The sequence below is a fragment of the Felis catus genome, chromosome C1 (genome assembly GCF_018350175.1).
Source record: "Felis catus isolate Fca126 chromosome C1, F.catus_Fca126_mat1.0, whole genome shotgun sequence".
Classification (NCBI taxonomy): Eukaryota; Metazoa; Chordata; class Mammalia; order Carnivora; family Felidae; genus Felis; species Felis catus.
In genome coordinates, this window is record NC_058375.1 from 139,361,600 (window position 1) to 139,385,313 (window position 23,714).

At 44.3% G+C, this 23,714-nt stretch overlaps 1 long non-coding RNA gene across 1 annotated transcript; it reads left to right on the plus strand.

Annotated features, from left to right (window-relative positions):
• Positions 1-10,155: 10,155 nt before the first annotated feature.
• LOC109502689 lies at positions 10,156-23,377 on the plus strand. The gene is made up of 3 exons (XR_006583196.1): positions 10,156-16,934; positions 20,945-21,055; positions 23,008-23,377. It is a non-coding gene; the product is annotated as an uncharacterized LOC109502689 (long non-coding RNA).
• The last annotated feature ends 337 nt before the right edge of the window (positions 23,378-23,714 follow it).

Consider the following 23,714-nt stretch of genomic DNA (forward strand, 5'->3'; position numbering starts at 1 on the left):
CCCATAGAGCCATTTCTTTCTCTTTGTATTGAAGCCAATTCATTTTTTAAAAATGAAGGCTAGCCTTTATACATTAGTAAATTTTTTATTTCCTAAAGTAAACTTTTTTCTCCCCCCAACAAATCTGACAATTGAAACAATGAAAAATTTTTTTGCTCCTTCAAAGAACATAATACCCCTCTTGGAAAAGAAAATCTCATTTTATTTTGTGTCCCTTAACAGTCTTAGGAAGCACAACGAGAATAAACTACATCTTTAAGTAGTTTTTAAAGATTATTTCAAGCGAATGAAAATTAACTGAGCAGCTCTTGTTTGATTTGTCTCATTTGTAGCATTAAAAGTAATCAGGGTTTTTATTTATTTAAAGGAATATTTTTGGTTTGTAGTTTTCAGTCTCCTTGTGAATGTAAATGCTTTAAGAGCATTCATCCCTTGTGATATCATGGGCCACTTTTACTCTTGTAGTTGGACCCTGACTTTGAGTTATTGGCAATGTCTCTTTTTCAAGTAAACCCCACCTTCATTTTTGAACGTAACACTGCAGAATTGTGGGAACAGCAGAGAGCTGCTATTTTGCTTTCTGTAAGTTTTATGAAGATTCCCAACTGACTTATTCCATGAGGTAATTCTTTTTTCCTTTCAGACCAGGGTAACACATTGTGGTTAACTCCAGTAATCTTCTCTGCATTTTACAATGTTCCCTTGTAAGTCACAAGTGGTTTTGCATTGAGATTTTAAAATCTAAGATGCTTCAGGTGTTGGTGACATTACGCTTTCTGAAAAGGAAGCCAAGATTCTAGACCTTACCGAAAATATGATACCTTGTTTACTTTGCCCATTGATGCCCAAATGGTGTTTAACACAAGTCTCAAGACTTTTCAATGTAGCGTATAAAATGAGCTGTGCGTTACTTGATTCATTTGGGGGCTATGAAAAAAATAGTATCAACAGCCAGAACTGTACTATTGAATTAATTTATCTTTTCTTTCATTCCCTCTATCACATTTGCATTAGCCAAAGAGATAAGAACATTAGTAATTCATACGTGTAAACAACCCAGAAGTGAATTTTAAATCCGTGAGCCAAAAAGCAATAAACAACTCAAGCATGGGAAATCCTGCTAACAGTGGGGGGTCTGATACAGAAAAAATATATAAAAAGCATTATCTTCAAATATGAAAGATTAATTTGTATCTACTGTAAATATGTAATATCAGCCTTATCTGCTTTTATACACACTGTGTGTGTACCTCAGCGACCTTTTATAAACCGGAAAGATGGTTGATTTAATAATTTGTTATGTAAATACAAAGTTGTCTATAAATTGGAAAATTTGATGCCAGATGGCTTCACAATATACAAATGTGTTTTGTAACATCATGCCTTTATGGATTAAGTATAAATACACTGGATTGTCTGTGTAGAAGAGTAGCAATTTACATTTCACCTGCATTTCAAGTGGATATTTTTGTCCAAGTGGTTATCTTCTTAGGACAAGAAAATGACCTGAACATTTTCAATGTGGAAAACAAATATGGTTTTTAAATCACCAAAACTCCTTTTCACACTCAAGCGTCTGTTCAATTCCATACTAAATGCCTTTTATTATATTTCCGTAGGAGAGTCCTTGATCCGGGACTGGGACCTACCTAGGAAACCTCCCCAAACTGAATTATTCTGCTTTAGGAACAGGTTGTGCATCTTAATTTCTAAATCATAGGCAAGGGAAGAACCACAGCCTTCTTACCATTTTTTAACTTGTTCTTTTCTGCTTTGTTTCCACACATCTTGGAAAGCACTACACAGATAAACAGGGCCTAGTTCTCATGCACCAATGTGTCTACAGAGGGACGCCTCAATGCAGGGCTTCCCAACCCTGGCACTATTGACATTTTGGGTGAGATCATTCTTTGTCGTGGGGCCTGTCCTGTGCATTGTAGGATGTTTGGCAGCTGCCCGTGCCTCTACCGACTAGATGCCAGTAGCATCCCTTCCAAATTGTGACAATCAAAAATGATGCTAGACGTTGCCAAATGTCTCCTGGGGTGGGGGTGGGGAATGGAGAGTGGGCGTAGGGGACAAAGTGAGACTTGAAAACCACTGCCTTAACAGAATCAGTTAGGGGACATATGTCTGTGTGAAATATTGGCATGTTCTGCCTGCTGTAATCAACAGGAAACTGATTCCTAGATCAAAATCCAAAACAAAATCCATGCCAAAGTAGTGCTTCTCAATCCATCAATAAGGAAGTGAATATATTAGCTTCAGCCTCATGTTGAGCACATTTGGCGCTTGTGATCATAAGACCCAAGACAATCATGTTTTGAGAACTCCCATGTTGGGCTTAGGAGAGTTATCTAAATACCATGATTCAGTTTACAAGAAGGCTAATAGCCCGCTTTGGATGTGTGTATGGAGCTTCAGGTAATAGAAGGCTGATAGTGTAGCTGCCTGCCTTGGGTCAAGATGAGGAATTTGGCTAAGGAGACCATGCCATGTATACATTTTAACAGCTCTCTATAGCAGTCTGGTTCAAGTATCAGTAGTTTTTGTGCGATCCTCCTCTTAGTTCTGATAGAAGCAGTTTCATAGATCTTGCAGATATCACTGATACATTTATTCATTTGATAAATATTCTTGGGTTCCTCTCTATGCCATACCCAGTAGGCAGCAGTAGGCATACAATAGTGAATAAGACAGACCCCATTCTTTGCCCCCACAGAGCAACCCAAGGAGATGGCCAGTGGAACACGTAAGTACAATAAAGGGTGATAAGGGCTGGTCTGGGAAGCACATGGCAGGCCCCTGACCTAGGTTAGTGAGAATGAGGGAAAGATGAATAGGAATGGGGCAAAGAAGACGTGTGTGGCCTGGAGGAGGGTAAAGGAGTGTGTTGGAGCACAGAGAATGGCATGCTTAAGGCTGGAGGCTGGCGGAAGTGTGAGAGAACAGCTGAGGAGTAGCGTGCATGAGGCAGTCGAGAAGTGGGGTGAAGCCCTAAGGGGGATCTGGACAAGTATTCCCCAGACTGCACTTTAGCATGGCGGTGGTGGGGAGTACTGCAGGGTTTTAAGGTGGGGCGTGATATGATCAAGGTCTGTGTTTTAGAAAGACTATTCCGACAGCTGTGGGAAGAACAGGCATTTGGAGTGAGACGACACTGAGGAGCATAGATCTCGTCTGGAGTACAGCATTTTCGAAAAGCACTTAATCCTCAAAAAGCGAAAAACATCCTGGGCCCACCATAACCCTTCATGCCACATTTGTTGAGCAAAGCCCCGTCCCAGTCTCGAGGTAGCATCAATCCCTTATTTCCTTCACACAAATTAGTGCTGTGCTGGCAGACCAATAATGTTTCCATTTTGATGATCAAAGGCCACAGAAGTTTAGAACCCCAAAGCATTACCGTGTTAAGAAATGTTAGAAAGTGAGGCCTGCTAACCAGAATGCACAGGTAAGTGTAGGTCAGGTACAGACCTTCAGCATGCCTGCTTCCTTCCACACAGCTCCACCAGGAAACAGGAAGCTGCAGAAGAGCCCACGAGATGCCAGAGGTGCCAGGTAAGCACCAAGGGTTGTCAAAGCCCAGGAAAGCAGGACTACAGGGAGTCAGGGACCCAGGACAAGGCCATCTGGCTACAGGGGCATCTATCCCACAGCAGGGGAGACCGCAGGGGTCTTTCATCATCCATCCCAGGTCATTATTAGGTACATGCCCTTCAAAGTATCCCCAACCACTATTATCACCCCCTACATTCAATGAACATTGAACATAAGGGCTTTAAAAGCTAATTATCAGTAAAAAAAAAAAAAAAAAAGCTATAACAACAACAGAGGCAGTGCAATATCAGGCATTCAATCCTATGATCCAGAGGCCAACAAATAGGCCTTCCCTCTATAACAGGGTCCTGTATACAGGAAACGGACCCTTTCCCTATAAAGGGAGGCAGCCCATGATAACGTTGATAAACTGGGTCCCGGAGACGGATCATCTCCAGTCAAATCTAGACTGTGCCAGTAACAGTTGTTTAACTTTGGGCAAGTTATTTAACCTATCTATGCTTAGATTCACCTGTAAAAGGGGAACACTTCCCTCGTGGGGTTAAGGATTGAATGAGATAATGCAGATAAAGTTCTTACTGTCACATAACAGGCCCTCAGAGAACGTGTATCGTTAAGCTGCAGTATGAAAGATTTAGATCAGGAAAGGGAGCTTCCTGCCAGTGAAGTGTCACAGGTAAGGAGGAGTTGTGTCTCTCCAGAAAGGCTTTAAAGGTAGGAAAGTGCTATTTACCTGTCCAAGGCAGTTCTGGCCCAAGCAAACTGCATCATGGAAGCCTTTTCTGGTTCTCCTATCCAGCCCTGAGCTTCTGGATCTTCTACCTATGGTGTTTCTTAGATTAATTCTACTTCCCATAATGCCACATGCAGAAATGAACCAATAAAATGGTCTTCTAATAAACTAGGCGGGAAAATGACTTCTCTAAGAAGATAACTGCATTCACTGACTGTGGCAACCATGGTAGAAACAGAACTTCTAGCTTTCAGCCTCAGAGTGAAGTCAGAACGAGTTCTTTGAGTAAGTAGTTCAAGGTATGAAAAGTTTAAACAATTTCAAATCAGTCAGATCAGGACTACAGAGCTTAGTACAGAGAAGAGTATATTTGACTTAAGAGACTGAAATTTGGGGTCCCAGTTCTTACCGCTGACTGACTCCATGATTTAGGACAAATCACTAAAAAGATCCTGGGTCTAGACTCCTAGGATGCGAAACCAGTTATTCAGTGGCTGTGTGACTTCAGGCAAATTACCTTCTTGGTGCCTTGGTTTCATCATCTGAAAACTAAGGGATAATAGAATCATCAGTGTGCTAGAGGATTAAATAAATCAATCTATGTGAAGTACTTAGAAGAGTGTCAGGCATAGAGTAAATGCTATGCAAGTCTAGATGTTGTCATTATTATTACTTCTAATAGTAGGGGCTGAGCCTCAGTTCCTTCATCCACAGATGGAAATGACATAGCTTTTATTTGTCTTAAAGAAAGATCCAGTCTTCTGTGGGATGATCACTTTAGAGGATCCTACTGTTTACATTTAACCATTTATTTCTTTTCCCTGATTTAAACAGGGATGCTCTTGAGAGGAGTAAGACTGTGAACCAAGCAAGAATCAGGAATTTCCTAAAAAAAATTGAGACTTACGGAGGGTGGGAGGAAGGTGTTCACAACTCTCCTAGGGTTAGCTATACTCAGAGGACTAATATGAAAATGAGAAGAGATAATACACTGAGACATGCTTTCAAAAAGGGAGAGGAAAGAACAAATAATCTGAAGTGATAGTATCTTCAAGTGCCATTAAGAATTATTATTTATTTTTAAATTGGAAGTTTATGTCTAAATACTGAACCTAGACTTTTTAGACTGAATTCTTAGTCACATCTTGCTGAAAGAAGGGGCGAAATTTGTTAAACACTGATGGAGGGAGTCGATTTTAGCTGAGCACTTAGGTCCCAGGGGCAGAGCCTCTTTGGGGTTTCCCGTCTGTTCAGTATCCTGGGCTGCTGTAGAACAACACACGTGGGAAAGCATCTGGGGGACTAGTCGCCAGGGGCTTTGGTCCCTGGACTGTGACTGAATCCTCCCCAGAACATAGTTTTTCCTGCCAATTAATCTTAAGCAGCTTTTGTGGTCAGAGAAGATATCCTTAGGAGATCTTCTGTGACCTTTTACGGGCTCTATCCCCCTTTCCCAATCAAATAGAGATCATCTAGGATCAATAAGTTCCTTCAAATTTCAAAACAAGCATGAAGGTCAGGGGCCTGTGATTTCAGGCTGAGTCTCACTCTTCTGGTTTAGTTGGCAAAGAATGGGAAGCAGACACTCACAGGAGCTGGAAAAGAAAGCGTTTAAGAATTGGCGTGAAGTGCACTGGCTTGCTATGGATAAGCTGCCTGTCTGAGCAAGAGTCACCAAAGGCGAGAGAGACCCTTCCCTCCCCTTTCTGATTGTTTTCCAGCTCTTCCCAAATGTCCAAGGCGATCGTGGAGCAGGTGGGGCATCCTGGGAGGAGAGAAAGTGTGTGCGTTGTGATTCTGTGCTTCACAAGGCAATCAGGTCAGCCAAAAGAGATCAGACCATGGTGACTGCCATCGTGAGGAGGCATAGCTCTCTGAGTGAAGAATAAAATCAACAAGAGGTGTGGTTTCTCCCTCAAAGAATGGATTTCCTTGTTATGAAGCAGTGGTTGCCAAACTTTGAGGACTAACTATATACAAATGTGTGTGTGTGTGTGTGTGTATTGTGTGCACTACTGCAATAATTACAGATGTGTGTTATGAAACACACAAAATACAAATTAAGAAAGACTGAGATTAACTGAACAGAAATAAGAGTTTTTCTTTTTTCCCTCTCTCATCCCAGTGGATTATCTTGTACTGTGCCTGAGGTGTGTGTATCCACATTCAGAGATTGCTTTAAGTGACGAAATACAGGGAGGCCAGAATATGTTGCTTCAGTGAGCAAAAGCAGTGATAGCACTGAGCGATCAAAGGGAGTTGCAGGAGGGGGACCAAGTTTTTCTTATTCAACTTTCTGTGCTCAGTTCTACTTAAATGGTAAGGGAAAGAAAGCATTCCTGGAAATCTGATAAATAACATGGAATCCGTGTTTTATGTTAGGTTATATGAATAACCTCAATCTCTCCATAAGTTCAAAGTGTCTATTAATTATGTCTGTTTGGATGTGAGACAGAGTCACTGTCAGATTCTGTCACCTACTCAGGAGAGTTGCCAACCCTGACGGCAGGCCCAGCACTGCCCATGCCACTCTTGGTAGGAGAGGCCACACCCATGCTCACAAACCTAGTCAGGCACCCTCACTGTGCACATGCACATGTACTCCATGCATCCCCAGTCTCAGGAAAGTTCTGGAACTTTCTTGACAAGTAGCCAAATTGCGTAGTTCCAGGCATGTCATTCATTAAGTCATGATATTGTGGAAAAAGAGCTGAACTGGGTTCTAGGCCCAGCTCAGCTGTGTGACCTTGGACAAGTGCCTTAACTTCTTCCAATGTGAGCTTTCTCATCTGTCCCTAGGGGAACTGGAATTATACTTCCTGCCCCACAGGGTTACCATGAAGTTCAAATGAACACACTTATGAAGGTGCTTTGCAAAAAGCAAAATGTGCAAATACAAAGGTATTCAGATTCATGTATTAAGGTCTTTTCAAGGCATAAAGACAAACTTGTCCTAGAAATCTTGGAATTAACTATCCTGCGGAATATTGTCTTGAGGAACCCAGCTCAGAGGGAAATTGGCTCATGGTAGATTTCTCATCTGAACTCAGAGCCCTAAAAGCTTTATAAGTAACCCTAAAGAATAAACCAAGTGGACAATGATGACTTCTAAATATTTAGGTACATTTCCATGCTTCCAGATAATGCCAAGATTTCCAAGAGGTGTAATTTTTTTGTTCATTCATTCATTCAGCAAATATTTACAGAGCATCTTATCTCTGAGAGAAAGTTAAAAAGGCCCCTCCTTCAAGGGCTCCCATTCCAGTGAGTGAGGAAGTTGTATAAACAATCATTGTAGTACACTGGCAAGAGCCACTGCAAGGTGTGAATTACAAACAGCTTTGGAATATTGGGAGACTAAAATATTGGGGAATCAGGTTAAGTGACTTAGGGAAGAGTAGGAATTCAGGCATTGCCAGCAGGGGTAAAGAATATTACAAGAGAAGCAATAAAGTGAAAGGCTAGGGGCTGGGTGGAGGATAGGAAGGGGTAGAGAACAACATGATTTTCTGAGAACTGTGAGGGACTCAGTAAGTCTTGAGTTGATTTCCAGGAAGGAGAGCGGGAGATGATAAGCCTGGAAAGTAAGGAGAGGCCAGCTAGCTCATGGTGGAAGTGGAGTGCTGGCGGGTCTTCTAGGCCAGCAGAACATGGAAAGCCATTTGAAACATTTTAAGTCAGATGAGCAACAATCATTTATCTATACACGTATCAACAAATATTTCTATTTATTGTGCACTTCACATATGCCAGCACTACTGTAGGATATAATGGTAAATGTGACTCCCATGTTTCAACCCTCATAGAATGTATAGCCTAGGGTCAAAGACAGACACCAAAAGATTATTAAACTGTAATGAGTGTTATGATGACCATAGGGTTCTATGCCACCATTTAATGTTGTTTTAGAAAGGTCACTCTGATCAGAGAAGAGGTTGGATCATTCTTCCTATCCTCCTGGAAAAGTGCCAACAGTTCAAGTTCACTCCATTGACCTCCGGGTAAAAACCCAGCTGTTCTCTGAGATACTCAGTCAAGATATCATTGACCTCAGGGTGCCTGGGTGCCTGAATCAGTAGAGCAGTTGAGTGTCCAGCTCCTGATTTCAGCTCAGATCATGATCTCATGATCCCAGGGTCATGGGATCCAGCTCAGCATTGAGCTCTGCACTGAGCGTGAAGCCTGTTTAAGATATTCTCTCTCTCCCTCTGCCCTTCTCTCCTCCTCTCTTAAAAAGAGAGAGAGAGAGAGAGAGATTATTGACCTCCAAAATTAAGGCATAGGGAATAGCTAGGTTAAGGTCAACAATACGATTGTATTTAGAACCCAGAGCCATAAGGTTGGAATCAAAAGTCTTATACTGTGGTCTCAGCTCTGCTCCTGTTTACCCATGTGACTTTGAACAAATCACACCATTCACTGGGCTTACTAATTTCAAGGAAATAATAGATTTATTCTCAGATTAATGTTCTTTATAAAAAAAAAGATTTCATATTTAAGTAATTTCTACACCCAACGTGGGGCTTGAACTCACAACCCCCAGATCAAGAGTTGCATGTGCTCCCGACTGAACCAGACAGGCACCCCCCAAATTAATGTTCTAAGATTCAGTGGCAACCCTGCTAGGGCCTTCTGGGTTAATCTTTGTCAGATATACCTACTCATGGACTGACAATGAAGAGACAATTTCTTGAAGTACTTTTTTTAAATTTAAATTTTATTTTATTTTTATATTTTAATTTAAGTTTTTATTTTGAAGCACTTTCTCCATGTAACTCACCCCCCTCCAACACAGTCCTTCACTTCACACTGTCCTTTTTGTTGGACTGAATCAAATCAAACAGATGGGGCAACAAGGAACAATCCCACTGATGTGTGCATGTTGTCCTTAGACCTCACAGCAGGCTATTAGCTCCCTCCGACTGGATTTTGCCTTTCTCTTTTTTTACTACAAAAGATTATATGAGGCACAGCTCCTCATTAGGAAAGAAGCTAATACTTTCTCCAGGACCAGAACAGGAAGCTACATGGGATGAGCTTTGATGGGTACCAAAACCTATACCAGCCCGTCTCAATGTCTGAAATTTCCATGACCAAGATTAACAAATCCCTGTGAGATCAGACAAATGACCTGACAGCCTGACAATTGTATCAAGAATGGCAGGGAAGATGGGGGTGGGGTGTCCCACTATCACATTCTGTCATTCCAGGTGACAAAATGGTAGTGTGCTTGTCAACATGCCTAAAAATGATGCCACTTACGTGATGACATGTAATTCATATGTTGTTCTGCATCTACGAAACTCCTTTTTTCCAAGGTAGAAGAAAAGAACAAAGAACATAAATGGTACCTCCTGTCAAGATTCACCACCACTATGTACACATCACCTGTGTGTGCCTACCCCGACCTCAGCTGGGTGGCTATCATTCGACATCCTGGTAGTAGTCAGTGATGCCTGAGGGCTCATGATGAAGGCTTCCCCTCCACATGTCCAGTGGCTGATTGATGCAGGCTGTCAGCCAGGACCTTGACAAGGACTGTTGGCCAGAACACTTACACTTGACTTCTCTGTGTGGTCTGGGCTTCCTCACAGCATTGTGTCTGGCTTCTAAGAGCAAATACTCCAAGACACAGAGAAAGAGCCATGTGGAAGCTGTATTGCCTTTTCTAATCTAACCTCTGAAGTCACATGTCATTGCTTCTACCCAATCTAATTGGTTAGAAGCAAGGCCCTTAAGCCAGCCTGTATTCTAGAAAAGGGAAATTTGACTGCCATTTTTTAAAAAAAGAAATATTCTCATTTTTTAAAAATGTACATTTATTTATGAGAGAGACAGTGCAAGCGGGGGGAGGGGCAGAGAGAGAGGGGAGAACAGAGGATCTGAAGTATGCTCTGTGCTGACAGCAGAGAGCCTGATGCAGGGATTGAACTCACAAACCATGAGATCATGACCTGAGCCAAAGTCGGACACTTAACTGACTGAGGATACAGGTGCCCCTTGATTGCCTTTCTTGATGGAGTGAAAAAAAATTTGTAGACACATTTAAAACCACCACATAAGTTTTGAACAAAACATGTGGTTGGAACATATTCTTCTTGCTCTGTAATTATTGCTAAGATAAAATAATTGCTAATGTTTTCAGAGCACTTACCATGTGCCAGGAACAATGCTAAGCACGCTACATGGTGTGACAGTTAAATGACAAACTATCCCATATTCTACAGGACAGGTACTGTTATTTCCCCATTTCATCAATCTGGAATCTAAAACTTGAAGACCTTAGATAATTTGTCCATGTTACCCAGGTAGAAAGTGGCAGTCCCAGGACAGGAGCCCAGGCAGGCTTGTCCATTAATAGCCAAACTGTCAACATTTCCTCAGGCTCTCTTTTGCATGTATGAGTTTCAGGTGCATAAAATAGATTTTTCAAAGTTAATAAGTGGATGTATAACTGTATCCAACCTCACACACAAAATATGCTTGTACAGTTCCTAACAATAAGGAGAAAATATCTTCCTGGTAGCTGTTATTGGAAGGGTTTTGGAAGGAGGAGGTTGGATTTGAAGGAAAGATGCTAGGATAACCCCTTTGTGGGGTAACAGGTGCCTCCCTAGCTAGGTTTCAGGGCAGGAGGGACCTTCTTTTTTTTTTAATGTTTATTTATTTTTGAGAGAGTGCAAGTGGGGGAGAGACAGAGAGAAGGATGGAGACAGAAGATCCAGAAGCGACTCTGAACTGACAGCAGTGAGACCGATGCGGGGCTCAAACCCACAAACCGTGAGATCATGACCTGAGCCAAAGTCGACGCTCAACCAACTGAGCCACCCAGATGCCCCAGGAGGGAGCTTCTTGAAGGGAGAGGTATTGAGGGTTGTGGAACAATGGTGAAGAAATAGGCAATTTCCAGACCTTCCAACCCACCCCTTTTTCCATAAGAGAATCAGAAGGAGATTTTAGGAGCAGAGACATCTAAAAGAGATTTCTTTCCTGCAAAGGGATTTGTAAGATGCTATGTGCTGTGTAACATGAACTCCCCCCAGGCCTCCAACATTTTTATGTGAAATTACAAAAATTCATGGTGGGTGTGTATAGTTCAATTTATTTTTATAGCTAGTTTAGAGGGTGAGTTTTGTATCATGAATTGCTCAAAATTAGCCTATGCTAATAAAGGGGGGGGGCACTAGCCTCTGGGTTCTTAAATCATGCCCTATAACAAGTAGTTCGTGTCCTTGACAGAGTGGTGGAATTCATTAACTAGTTTCAGTCCCACTAGGAGCCGGTTCATCCTTTCCAGTAATTGGCATCAAGCCCAATCTGTTCCAGGAAGAATGAATTTCCTCACTGAGCATATGCTTACTGAGTGTCTATGGCACTTGTCATACCCAGATATGAACAAACCTCAGTAAGACTAAATTCTGGATTGAGGGGCTGTTCACCTTGTTTTGCCTACTTTGGTTACCAGGAATCTACGTGGAAGGTAGGTCTCATTTGGTCCAGATATGTAATAATTCTGCAGTGAGTATGAAACCAACTCCAAGTACCCACTGAGACTAACCCAGCACTCTGTGGTGAGAATCAAATAAATTTTTTCTTTATGCTTACACCAAAGAGCCTCCAGGATTGTCTTTGGCTCCCTTTCATTAGGGAAGTGGCAATAACTCTTAATCTGTCTAGCTGAAGGCACAGCTCAGGTCTGATCTAGGCCAACTTTGGGTTTCCTGTGTTGTTCTTGTCCACTGTCGTCTGGTGCCTCTTGCCACAGATTCTTGGTGATAAGCCTCAACATTTACACCAAACATAGCCATTGAACACTTAGGTGTCAATTGTTTTCTTCAAAATGCTTCCGTTTCCTCCATCAAGCTCTGAAAAATGGCCCTGGGATGGTAGGTTCCGTAGCTTCCTATCACTACCACCTGCACACTCTGATGGTTGTTGTGCTTTCCCTGTGGAGATGACTACACATTTACAGCACCAAAAGGAGCAAGGGCTTTATGACCCTTCTCATGGGAGGTATTACTTATATTCTGATTGGAGTCATAACTTAAAATGGATCTCTCGTTGTGTAGAAATGTGGATACCATGACCCCTCCTATGCAATACCTTTAAGCCTCTCTCTGTCAAGGTTCCCTTAAACAGTACTGTTTAATCATTTTGTAGAATACTGTATCATTTTCCCTAATTGTCTACAACCTCTTTCTATAAAAGGACTTCATTTTTAAATACTTGTGATGTCTTTCTACCTCTCCACCTTGCTGACAATCAGACTTGACTGTGGACTAGTTTTGGCCAGTGAATTGTGAGTAGAAGTGACAGAGCCTGTTCCAAAAAGAAGCCTCAAGAGTCACTGCGTGTTTCTGTCATGTTTCTTGCTGTTTTCTGTATCCACAAATTTATATTTTAGATGAGGAGTATTCTTTCACTCTCAATCCCCCAGAAGATGAGACATGTAGAATGAAGCTGGATGGAGCTCAGCAGAGCTGTAGCTGATCCGCAAGAGCCATGAAATAAAGAGCATGAGCAAGAAATAAACCTTTGTTGGTTTCAGGCACTAGGATTTTGGGGTGTTACTACAGCTTAACCTAGCATAAGCTGACTAAAACACTGATAATGGAAGTTACATGCTTACTGTGAGGAAGCCTTTGTGGAATATGAAGTTGTACAAGATAGTGTCTGCCTTCTAGAAGCTTACAATCTAAGACAAGATTAGATGCCCAAGCATCCATTAAAGTAGCAGAAGTGGCTAAGCTGATGAGTGAGGCTGGAGGACCATAAGGCTGGTTAGCAGCCTGAAAAGTGAGAGGGGAAAATTTCACAGAGGAGGTGATTGGGAGGTTCAATGATGCAGGCACTTCAAGGAGAAAAAGGGCTGAGCAAGGTCTTCAAGGAATTACTTCTGGGTGAGTGGGTAGAGCAGGCGGTCTGATGCAAAGGGCTAAGGAGGTAGAGAGGATGCAAAGCCATCATAAAAGATTACTCTTTCAACATGTGTGGTGAGAGAAACCATAGTCATGGGGGAAGTCAAAGATTGCATCAGCTTCACAGAGTGATGCAGCAAGCAGAGTTGGGGATTGCTGCCCTTCCTACACACCCTGCTCTTAGAGCCTGCCCCCGCCCAGTGGGCCTTCTGAGGGAGAGGGCATTGGTTAGCTCCATGCTCCCAGCCTCAGATGATTCCACTGAGGTGGGCACCTGATGTGAGGAGGGCTGATCTAAGTTGCCAATGACCTTTCACTTGAATGATTAGGCTCAAAAGGATGACTGGGGACAGTCACATTCCTTCTCATAGGAGCCCCCAAACTAAGAGGTACAGATGAAGCATGCTCCAGGACCCTTGACCTGAAAACCAAAGGAAAATAAAGTGGATATTTTCAGGTCACGTACATATCCAAGTCATGAGGGCCCACAGAGAGTGGCTGGGAAAGAAAGAACAAGAGAACAACAGATACAAGGAGAAAATTGGAGAAGCCATGAGTAAGAGACAATAACGGAGCTACAGTGCTTCATATATGCCAAGCACTGTACTAAGTCCTTTACATTGACAGTACCTCATTTATTTCTCCAAAAATCCCTGGATATGGGTGCTGTGATTATCCTCATTGTGCAGACAAGGAACCCAAGACACAAAGAAGTGGTGCCCAAGATGACCCACAGTAAAGCCATGATGTAAACTAAGTAGGCTGACTCCTGACTTCCTACTTTTAGCTGCCATGCATTACTGCCCCTTGAAAGGGACATGAGAGGCACTTCCTGCAGCCCTTGGGAGTCAACACTTCCTAAGCTCAGGCAGTTTTGTTTTATTGGATATCCTGAGATCATATGAGCCATCCAGAATGGGTTTCAGCTCCCGGCAACCAAAATAACCCAAACCAAACCAGATGGGGAGATTTGGGCTTTCCAAATGAAAGAAAGAGGGGTGTCCATGTAGCAGACCTATAAGGAAGCACAGGGGGATGGGATTAAGGGCAAGGGAGAGACTTTTTCTCTCCCATAGCCAGAACCATATAGCTTAGTTTTACCATCAGGCACCCACAGTGCCATATGGTAGCCAGTTAACTAACCAAATAAGACTGACACATAATTCAGGCTGTACCTTTCTGGTAGCTGTTATCGGAAGGTTTTTGGAGGGAGGAGGTTGGATTTGAGGGAAAGATGCTGGGATAACCCATTTGTGGGGTAACAGGTGCCTCTGTAGCTAGATTTCAGGGAAGGAGGGAGCTTCTTTTTTTTTTTAACGTTTATTTATTTTTGAGAGAGTGCAACACAACACAAGGGGTGAGGTTGGGCTCACATGCCTCCTCCTTTCTGAGTCTTGGTTTCTCTGTCAATAAGATGGGAAGGATGATTTTAAAAAATGGAGAGAATTTGACTTATCAAGACTTTGGGGAGACTAGGAAGGTGCAGATCAGCACAATGGGGCTGCCCCCTGTGGCTGCCAGACCTGGCATTTTGGGTCAGGTTTTCCAGAGACAGTCTCTGAGATGGAGGTGTGAGTGCCGGAAGTTTATCAGGGAGTGTGCTCGGTATCAACACCTGTGAGGACTGAGGGCATCTGGCTGAGCAGAGGGAGAAGTCACAGCAATGACAGCAGCCAGTTCCAGGGGGAACTTAAGCTCTTCAGAACTGTCCCCACAGCGATGGGCTGTGCCTCTGTACCCACCTCACCGAGAAGTCTTTGAGCTTGGGATGCTCTGTTAGGTGAGGCAGCTTCCTTGAGTCAAGGGCAGTTCCTGGGAAGAGGCTCAGTTCTGAGACTTTCAGAAGCAACACCCCATGTGGATGGGGGAATGTGTGCCTTGGCCCTGAAAGGAAGGATCTGGGTAGCACATCACCGCATCGTCTATGCACCAGAACTGAACCCCACTTCTCAGGGGCCAAATAGGGCAGGGGAGCATGGACTTTGGGAAAGGTGGGGGTGCTGAGAGGAGACAGGAGGTGTTTGCAGAAGGTTGTTCCCTACTGGTATAATCTCACTCTGCCCCTGCCTGGAATCAGGAAAGTAAGTGACCAGGGAAAATGCTACGTGAGTCTGGATGTGTGTGGAAACCGTAAAGGGGTAAACTCCTGCTCCAGTCTGAGGCCAAGAAGTCACAGTGAGGACTCAGAAGCTGGAGAAAATAAGGCAAGGAAATTGCAAGGAGGCCATGCAATTAGAGTCTGAGCCAGGTTTAACCTAAATTTCAAAGGACAGCCAGGTCCCACGTGGGTCACATCAGACAAGGGCACATTTCCTAGCACCCAGCTGAGTTTTGAGGATTTCAGATCTCCGTGAGCAAAACAGGAGGAAGCAGCTCTCTGTGGGCCATGGGTTCCCAGGCCATAGTTGGCTGTTGAAAAAGTCAGTGAGAGTTGTACTGGGCCTGAGTCAGGTGACGATTGACACGATGTGTGAGAGGGTAAGCCTCTGCCCCACGCATTCTTGCTGCCGGATTCAGGGGACTATTACAACTGATCAGGTCCCCCAGAATGCATATGCTGAAGCCTTAATGCCCAGGGTGATGGGCACATACGACCTTTAATGAGGTCACAAGGGTGGGGCCCTAATCCAACGGTACTGGTGTCCATATAAGAAGACACCACAGGAGTGCGTGCCCAGACAGAAGGCCATGTGAGGACACAGCAAGCACACGGCCATCTGCAAGCCCAGAAGAGAGGCTTCAGGTGACACCAAACCTGCCAGCACCTTGGTCGTGGACTTTCAGCCTCCAGAACTGTGAGAAAATTAATTTCTGTTATTTAAGCCCCCCAGCCTGCAGCTCAGGCAGACTGAGACCGGGAGGTAGTCAGCTAGGCGAGCAGCGGGCTGAGAAGGTTGGTGCCGGAAGCAAAGCCCATCTGTGTGTCCTCCTGTTTCTCCCTCTTCTCTTTCCTGCCTCACACAGTCCAACGCTGGAGGGACTGGTCGGTGGCCAGGGGACACCTGGAAGAGTGGTGGTTAGAGGCTACATGTAGACTCTGGATACACAAAGGTTGAACATGAGAAATCAGGGCCTTGCGGGTTGCTCTGCAAACCGACTTCCAGCCCGGTTTTCCCAGCTGCATACACTTGAGGAGGGAGGGGGAGGGGAAGCAGCCTCCTTCCTTTCTGGCAGCTTGCTTTGCTGGCTGGCTGGTTAGCCATAGCCAGTGTCACTGACCTGAATTTGGCTTTCCAAAAAAAAATTGTTTCACTATAATTCTTTTGGTTCCACTTTGGAACTTGGATAAAAAATATGATCCCGTTTACGAAAATATTCCAAATACCCAAATCAAAACTGAAAACTAGGAAGGCGAGTTAACTTTCTGGGCCTCCTTATCTGAAAAACGAGGCAGTCACACTAGATTTGCGGTTGAAAACATTTTTTCTCTTTAAACCACAAGAAGCCTGTCTTCAAAAGAAGTCTTGCCGGGAAGCAGAAACAAAGGAGGTACCTGTGAGCTGGGCTGCTCTGATCAAAAGGGGAGAAGTGAGTTCTAGAAACCTGCCCACCAAGGTGGGGCTTTACTAAACAGGGTCTGAAACCCATTTGCTATCATCGCCTAAGCCAGTTAGTAGAGATGCAGCCGGTGATGGCCTCCTGCCTTCTCCCAACCTGCCTTTGTCCTTAAGAGGAGAACAAGGCCCAACATGTTCGCTGAGGCCTCTCCTGGGGAGAAGATGGTAGGTGGGGTGGGCCCGTGTAGAATGGGGTGGGGGAAAGGTGAGAAGGTGTGGGGGTGCTGGAGGGGCCTCGCAGGTTCAGGGGAGGCAGGGAGGAAGCACTATAGCAGGGCCCCACTGAGGCTGGCCCAGCCTGGCCTCTATAAGGAGTAAGTTCACTGGCTGATTGGTCCTTACCCTGCTGCCTCCCACAGTGGTCCACATAAGGGAGAGAGGAAAGAGCAGTACGCATTTAAAGATCAGAAAGTATCTTTGCATCCTCTACCTCCTTTGCTAAACTGGCATCTCCTCCTTCATTCATTCCTGGCACTCTATCTCCTTAACCATACCCCACCTTCCCCACCCTGCAACCAGTGTTCTGGAGTAGTTGGGTGGGGATAGACCCGCCTCCCCCAAAAGTAAGTCAGGCTTCAAAATTATTTAGTTCTCAGGCTTTGCAATCCAAACTCTCATCACTGTAATTCTGGGCATTAAGAAAGTGTTTCCCAAAGTGTGGCTCACAGAGCACCCTATCAGCAACACCTGAGGAACTCATTTGCAAATTTCCTCGAACCACCCCAGAGCCCCAGGGTCATAATCCTTGAGGCGGGGCTTCAAAACCTGGGTCTGTAACAAGCTGCCCAGCTCAGTGATGCACTTGACGTCTGAGGAAGATCTCTAGACTCTCTGGTTGTGCTGTGTGTGTTTGTAGATGTCTCTGCTATTCTGTAGCAGATCTCTTTCCCCTTGGGACCCTCTCTTTGGCAGCCTGAGTGGGATTTGTCTGCACTCCGGAAATGTGCCCATAGGGAATGTTGTGCCTCCAGGCTCTCATTGATATCCAGCTAAAAATGCAACTGTAGATTCACCCGAATTAAGATGAAAATATTTCCACCCTCAGTCGGTTAAGCGTCCGACTTCAGCTCAGGTCATGATCTCATGGTTCGTGAGTTCGAGCCCGCGTCAGGCTCTGTGCTGACAGCTTGGAGCCTGGAGCCTGCTTCCTATTCTGTGTCTCCCTCTCTCTCTCTCTCTCTGCTCCTCCCCTGCTCACACACTGTCTCTCTCTCAAAAATAAATAAAGATAATTTTTTTTTTCTAATATTTCCACCCTCATGCATTCCCTTGCCAATCAGCTGCCTCTCTCCATGACCTCTGGATGTCACTACAAGCCAGGTTTCTGTAGCTGCCCATGCTCTCAGAAAAGGGCTGTCCTTCCAGAAACCTCCAGCTGGAATGAAGGGGTATAATAAGCACTGCTCTGAGGGGCCCCGGAGCACCAGGCAGCAGGCCCTGCTTCCCCCAGACCCCAGGGCCCAGAAGTACTCTCACTCTCTGGTTCTGCCTCCCAGAACTGGGGGCTGGGATGGCCAGGGTTGTACTGCCATCCAGGCTTAAGGCAGGGCAGGGCTACCCTGAAATCCCATGGGGATACCCTAACTCAGCACCTCATCAGGCAAAAGAGGAATGAAGAATTATCTCTGCAGGTTTTCATGAAGTCAAAGACTCTCAATCTCCCATCCCCTTCCTAGACCCTAAAGGGAGCAGGAGACAGGGACAAATTACAGACTTTACAGTCCTGCTTTCCACTGGTCCTCTTACCAAGGAGCAGGGTAAGGAAGACACATATCCTTTGAGCACCAGGGCAGGGACTTGGTCTTCAGAGCATCTCACATGTTCATTTAACAAACATTTATTTAGTGCTGACCATTTGAGACTCTCTCAGTAGTAATACTAATGGCAGAGATCACACGTGGGTTTCTATGGGCCAGGAGCAGGGCTAACACATCACACGCATCATCACGCCAGAGTCCAAAATGTCCAAGGAGGCAGGAACTTCTCTTGCTCCAGGGGAATCTGCCCCTTAGATAAGTCCATGCAGAGTGGACTGGCAGAGCTGGGAAGGAGCCCTGGTCACAGGACCACACCTGTGGATGGTCCTGTGTCACAGATAAGGAAATGAGGCTCAGAGGGACAGGAATGGCTGGTTCTTAGTCTTGGTTCAGTCTCGAAACATTGCTAAAAATGCCAACTCCTTAGGGAAACTTCTTCAGCAGGCAGCTGCAATGTGTTTGTTTGTTTGTTTGTTTGTTTGTTGGCATGTGCATACATGTACTATATTATACACTGTACCATGTAACACATTAATAATATCAGTGAAACATACATTGAATTACAAAATTAAAAATACAGACAAGTAGGCATTCTAATATTTCTTATGCACCCTGGCCTAAGTCTTTTAATCACATCAGGTACATGTCTCTGATTCCTTAACTGTTCTGGTGGTTACTGTGAGGATGAAAAGGGAGAAATACTTTGAAATTAAAATGACTAATAAGTGCAAATTAATCTAAATAATAAGCATAATTTATTCCTATAGGATATGTTGATTGAGCCCCTGTGCATGTCAGGACTTGTGCTGGGTACAGTGGGGTGGTCACAGAGAGTCCCAGCAAAAGCTTGTCCACAAAGAGGCAATTGCTAAGGAGACAGGAGATATAAATACTATTGCCTCGAGTGCAGATGGAGCAACCAGGATGGCTAAAACACTAGGTTCTATAAGACTTCTGAGAAAGAGATGCAACCTTCCCCGTACAACCACTAGTAATATGGTTAATCCTTATTCTCCTAAGAGTTCACAATGCTTATTAAATACACTGTAACAAGAACACAAGCTATACTGTAAAGGGCTGAAAGTAAGACAATGTGTCAACTGTCATCATCGATAATGTCTGATCAGTTCAGATGGGTGAGCCCATCGTGTCTGCATGAAGCAAGATACTAAACCTGTCTAGGAAACACAAGCCAATCCAGGCAATCCATGTGTCTGTGTGTTGTGACAACATAGTTGGAAATAAACTTAGGAAGGTGGGGTCCAAATGGATTAAACCAATGATGCTGAGAGAAAACAGAGGTGTAAATATTTGGTGAGTCAGTTGGCTAGAATGGTAAATGTGGGGACCAAGGAGGTGCATCAAACACATGTGGGCCCTCTCCCCCTGGAAGTCCCCCTTCATGAAATGTTCCCCAGCCAGAAGCATGTGGTAAGCCTTTATTGTTTTCTTGGCCCTAGAGAGAGTCCAGGGAAAGAGAGAATAAGTGGATGATTCCATGGTCGTACTTGGGAAAGGGCTCCAAGCACACACCTACTAGTGATGGCCTCATTGTCATCTCTGCATCCAGAGGACAAATGGTCAGTAGTGCTATCAAGGAAAAGGGCTGGAGAACGGAGGCAGGAAATTATACCAGCTGGTCTGGAGGGAAGTTATATTAGTTCACTAAGGCTACTGTAACCAAGTACCACAGACTGGGTAGCTTAAACAACAGAAATTTATTTCTCATTATTATGGAGGCTAGAAGTCCTAGATCAATGGTCAGCAAGGCTCCTTCCTTCTGAGGCCTCTCTCCTTGCCTTGCAGATGGCGAGCTCCTCCCTATGTCCTCACACGATCTTCCCTTTGTACATGTTTGTGTCCTAATCTTTTCTTATAAGGACATCAGTGATACTAGATTAGGACCCACCCTAATGTCCTCATTTTAACTAGATTACCTCTTTCAAGACCCTATCTCCAAATATAGTCATATTTATGGTACTGGGGTTAGGAGATTAACATACGTATTTTGGAAGAAGACATAATTCAGCCTATAACAGAAGTGTTTTCTTAACTTTGTTAAAATGAAGCATTGAGAGAAAAAAAGAACGAACCAGCTCACTGTGTGAAATGTCATAAAGGCTTCACTGAGACCTGGTATGAATGACAAAAAGACTGGCCCAACTTAGCCAGTTTGGGCCAGGACCTCAGGAGTGACCAGCTTCTGCCAAAAGTTTTCTCTACAGCCAGATGATGCTATAAACTGAATATCTATGTTCCCCTCAAATTTGCATGTTGAAATCCTAACCCTCAATGTGATGGCATTAGGAAGTATGGCATCTGGGAGGTGATTCGTTATGAGGGTAGAGCCCTTGCGAACGTGATAACTGTTTTTATAAGAAGAGATTCAGGAGCTTGCTCTTTCTCTCTGTTCTCCAGCATGTGAGGATATGAGAAGAAAGCCATCTGCAAACCAGGAAGAGGGCTCTCATCAGAACAGAAGCTGCCAGGACCTTGATCTTGGACTTTCAGCTTCCAGAACTGTGCGAAGTAAGTTTTGTTATTTAAACCACCCCATCTATGGTAATTTGTTACAGCAGCCTGAGCTAAGACAGATGGCGAGGATTCTAGGAGTGTGATGCCTCAACCACACATGTGAAAAGGAAGAACGTCCTTGATCACAGTTTTGGCCCTATTGCCCATTGGGGTGGAGATGCCTTGCATGCAGCTGCTGTGTGGGCCCCACAAGGTCTGACCTCGAGGCAGAACTTCCAGGGGGCAGGCCGTGATGCTTGCTCTTCTTCCCCAGGAACACGTCCCTAGATTCTTGTTGACCCACTGGCCTCAAGGCAAGACCCCTTCTTTGGGATGTGGTGCCTCTGGGACGCTGTGTAGTCCAGTTTTGAGATCTCTGTCACTGCGGTGGCCTGAATCTCTGAGAGTCATGGAGAGGAAGCTCTTGCTGATAAGGCATCGGGGGTTTCCTGGGTGCTGACGCCAGGAGCCATTTGTAATGCTGGTGGAAGCTCTGCAAGGCTTTAATCTGGTTTATGCAAACCCAGTTATTTCGCAGCCCACAAGGAAGGCTAGGAGGAGGGATTTGCTTTGATCTATTATCAAAGAAGATTTTGCATTTACGTGAGAATGGCTAATACTAAAGATATTGCTGTTTGGGAGAAACAGCCAATCTATGTCCTAAATTCAGATATTTGAAATGATACTATAGCATCTTGGAACACCCAGCATTAAACAAACAAATGTGAACTCCCTGTTTCATTCTTCAGATAAAGACCAAATGAAGAGAAGTACAAAGCATCCAAGCACTTGTGAAAGTTTCTCTCTTCTCTAGTATTGGCATCTTCCATGACCTTGTGTTCCAATCTGGCCATAGCTGTTGAAAAGCAGAGGAATGCTTTCCCTAAAGGCCCCTGGCATAAGGCTCTACACATGAGGGCTGGGGGGTTGGAACCATTGTTTCAGAAAGAACATTCTGCTGTAGCCCAAGGAAATGGGATGGGAGTCAGGAGTCAGGAGACTGGGTCTGAATGCAATTGCTGCCTCTCACCAGCTGTAAGAGATTAGTTTGAGCAGGTTCTTAACCTCCGAAGCATCTCCTGGACTTCTCCTTTATAGGATGGGAACAACCGTATTTGACCTTACTGCACCTCCTACCCTGCTCCTTCCCCAATCCTCCTCGAGTTATGGGGCTTTTGTGAGAATCAAATGGAACAGTGTAGGTGAAGGTACTTGTAACGATAAAGCATCATACACCTTGCAGGAGACAATTTTGGGTTTTGTCACCCAACATCTTTTCCTCTCCTTCTAGTAGCAGCATAATATAAACTAAATTTAACCCAGACTATAACCCATAACATAAATTTCCTCTGGACAACCAATCTGATCCCACTATTAATCCCTGAACTACAGGTGTACCTGACCCTGGATAGTCCCAGAAGCTGGGGGTGTGGCTCCTTGCATAGGAAAGCGTTGCACCCTCCCACTCTCCTCCTTTCAAACCATCCTCCAGTGTGTTATCCATATTGTAGCAGTTATACAGCTAAAAACCACCTTTCTATACTTTTCTACAGGCAATGATAGGAATGCAAATTATTACCCAAAATTTTCCATTCAAACTGTATTTGGAAGAGAGAATTTCCCTGTGGTGTTCACATTTTCTTTTCTTTTTTATTTAAAAACAATTTTTTAAACGTTTATTTATTTTTGAGACAGAGAGAGACAGAGCATGAATGAGGGGAGGGCCAGAGAGAGAGGGAGACACAGAATCCGAAGCAAGCTCCAGGCTCTGAGCTGTCAGCACAGAGCCCGACACGGGACTTGAACTCACGGAGTGCGAGATCATGACCTGAGCCGAAGTCGGCCACTTAACAACTGAGCCACCCAGGCGCCCCATGATGTTCACATTTTCTGTAGGCATGCATGCTTATGGACACTTTCCATGAAGCAGTGGTTCCACATCTGGTCAATTGTGTCTTGGGTTTCAGAAGCAGTTTGGAGGCAATGTCACAAATCCTGGGCCCAGGCCTGAATAAAGCTGGCAAGTTCCTTTCCTTGCTGATCCACAGTGAAAACGTGATGGCCAAAGTAGATGAAGTGAAGTCCATAATTAAATTCCCAGTTGAAGATGGTGTGGCGTCTGGCAGTGGCTATCAGCCATGTGAAGATGACAGAGGATGAGCTTGGGCACAACATCCACTTAGCTGTCAATTTCCTGGTACCATTGCTCAAGAAGAATTGGCAGAACATCCAGGCTTTATACATCAAGAGCACCACGGGCAAGTCCCAGAGCCTGTACTAAGGCACAAGTTAATAAACCCTAGTGCTACCATTAAATAAATCTATCATCTATCTATCTATCATCTATCTATCATCTATCTATCTCACTCCTTCAGACCATCCACCAATTTTGTAAGAACTCAGTTACTGGAATGAAATCCCTCTCTGCTTTAAATATCTAGAGTAGCTTCTGTATTCTGAGTGAATTCTGTCTGGTACAGAAGAGATAGATACTTGGGACCCCATTTGGACCAAGGAGAGACATATCACAGAATTTCATTCCAAAAGTTGATAAATAGAGGCTAACTTTCCAATGGAGTTGGAGGTTATGAGGCCAGAGCAGCTGGCAGCCATCTTGCCTTCACAAAAGAGCTTGTGTGAGAAAAGTACCAATTAGGGGGCCAAGCCAAGAGAT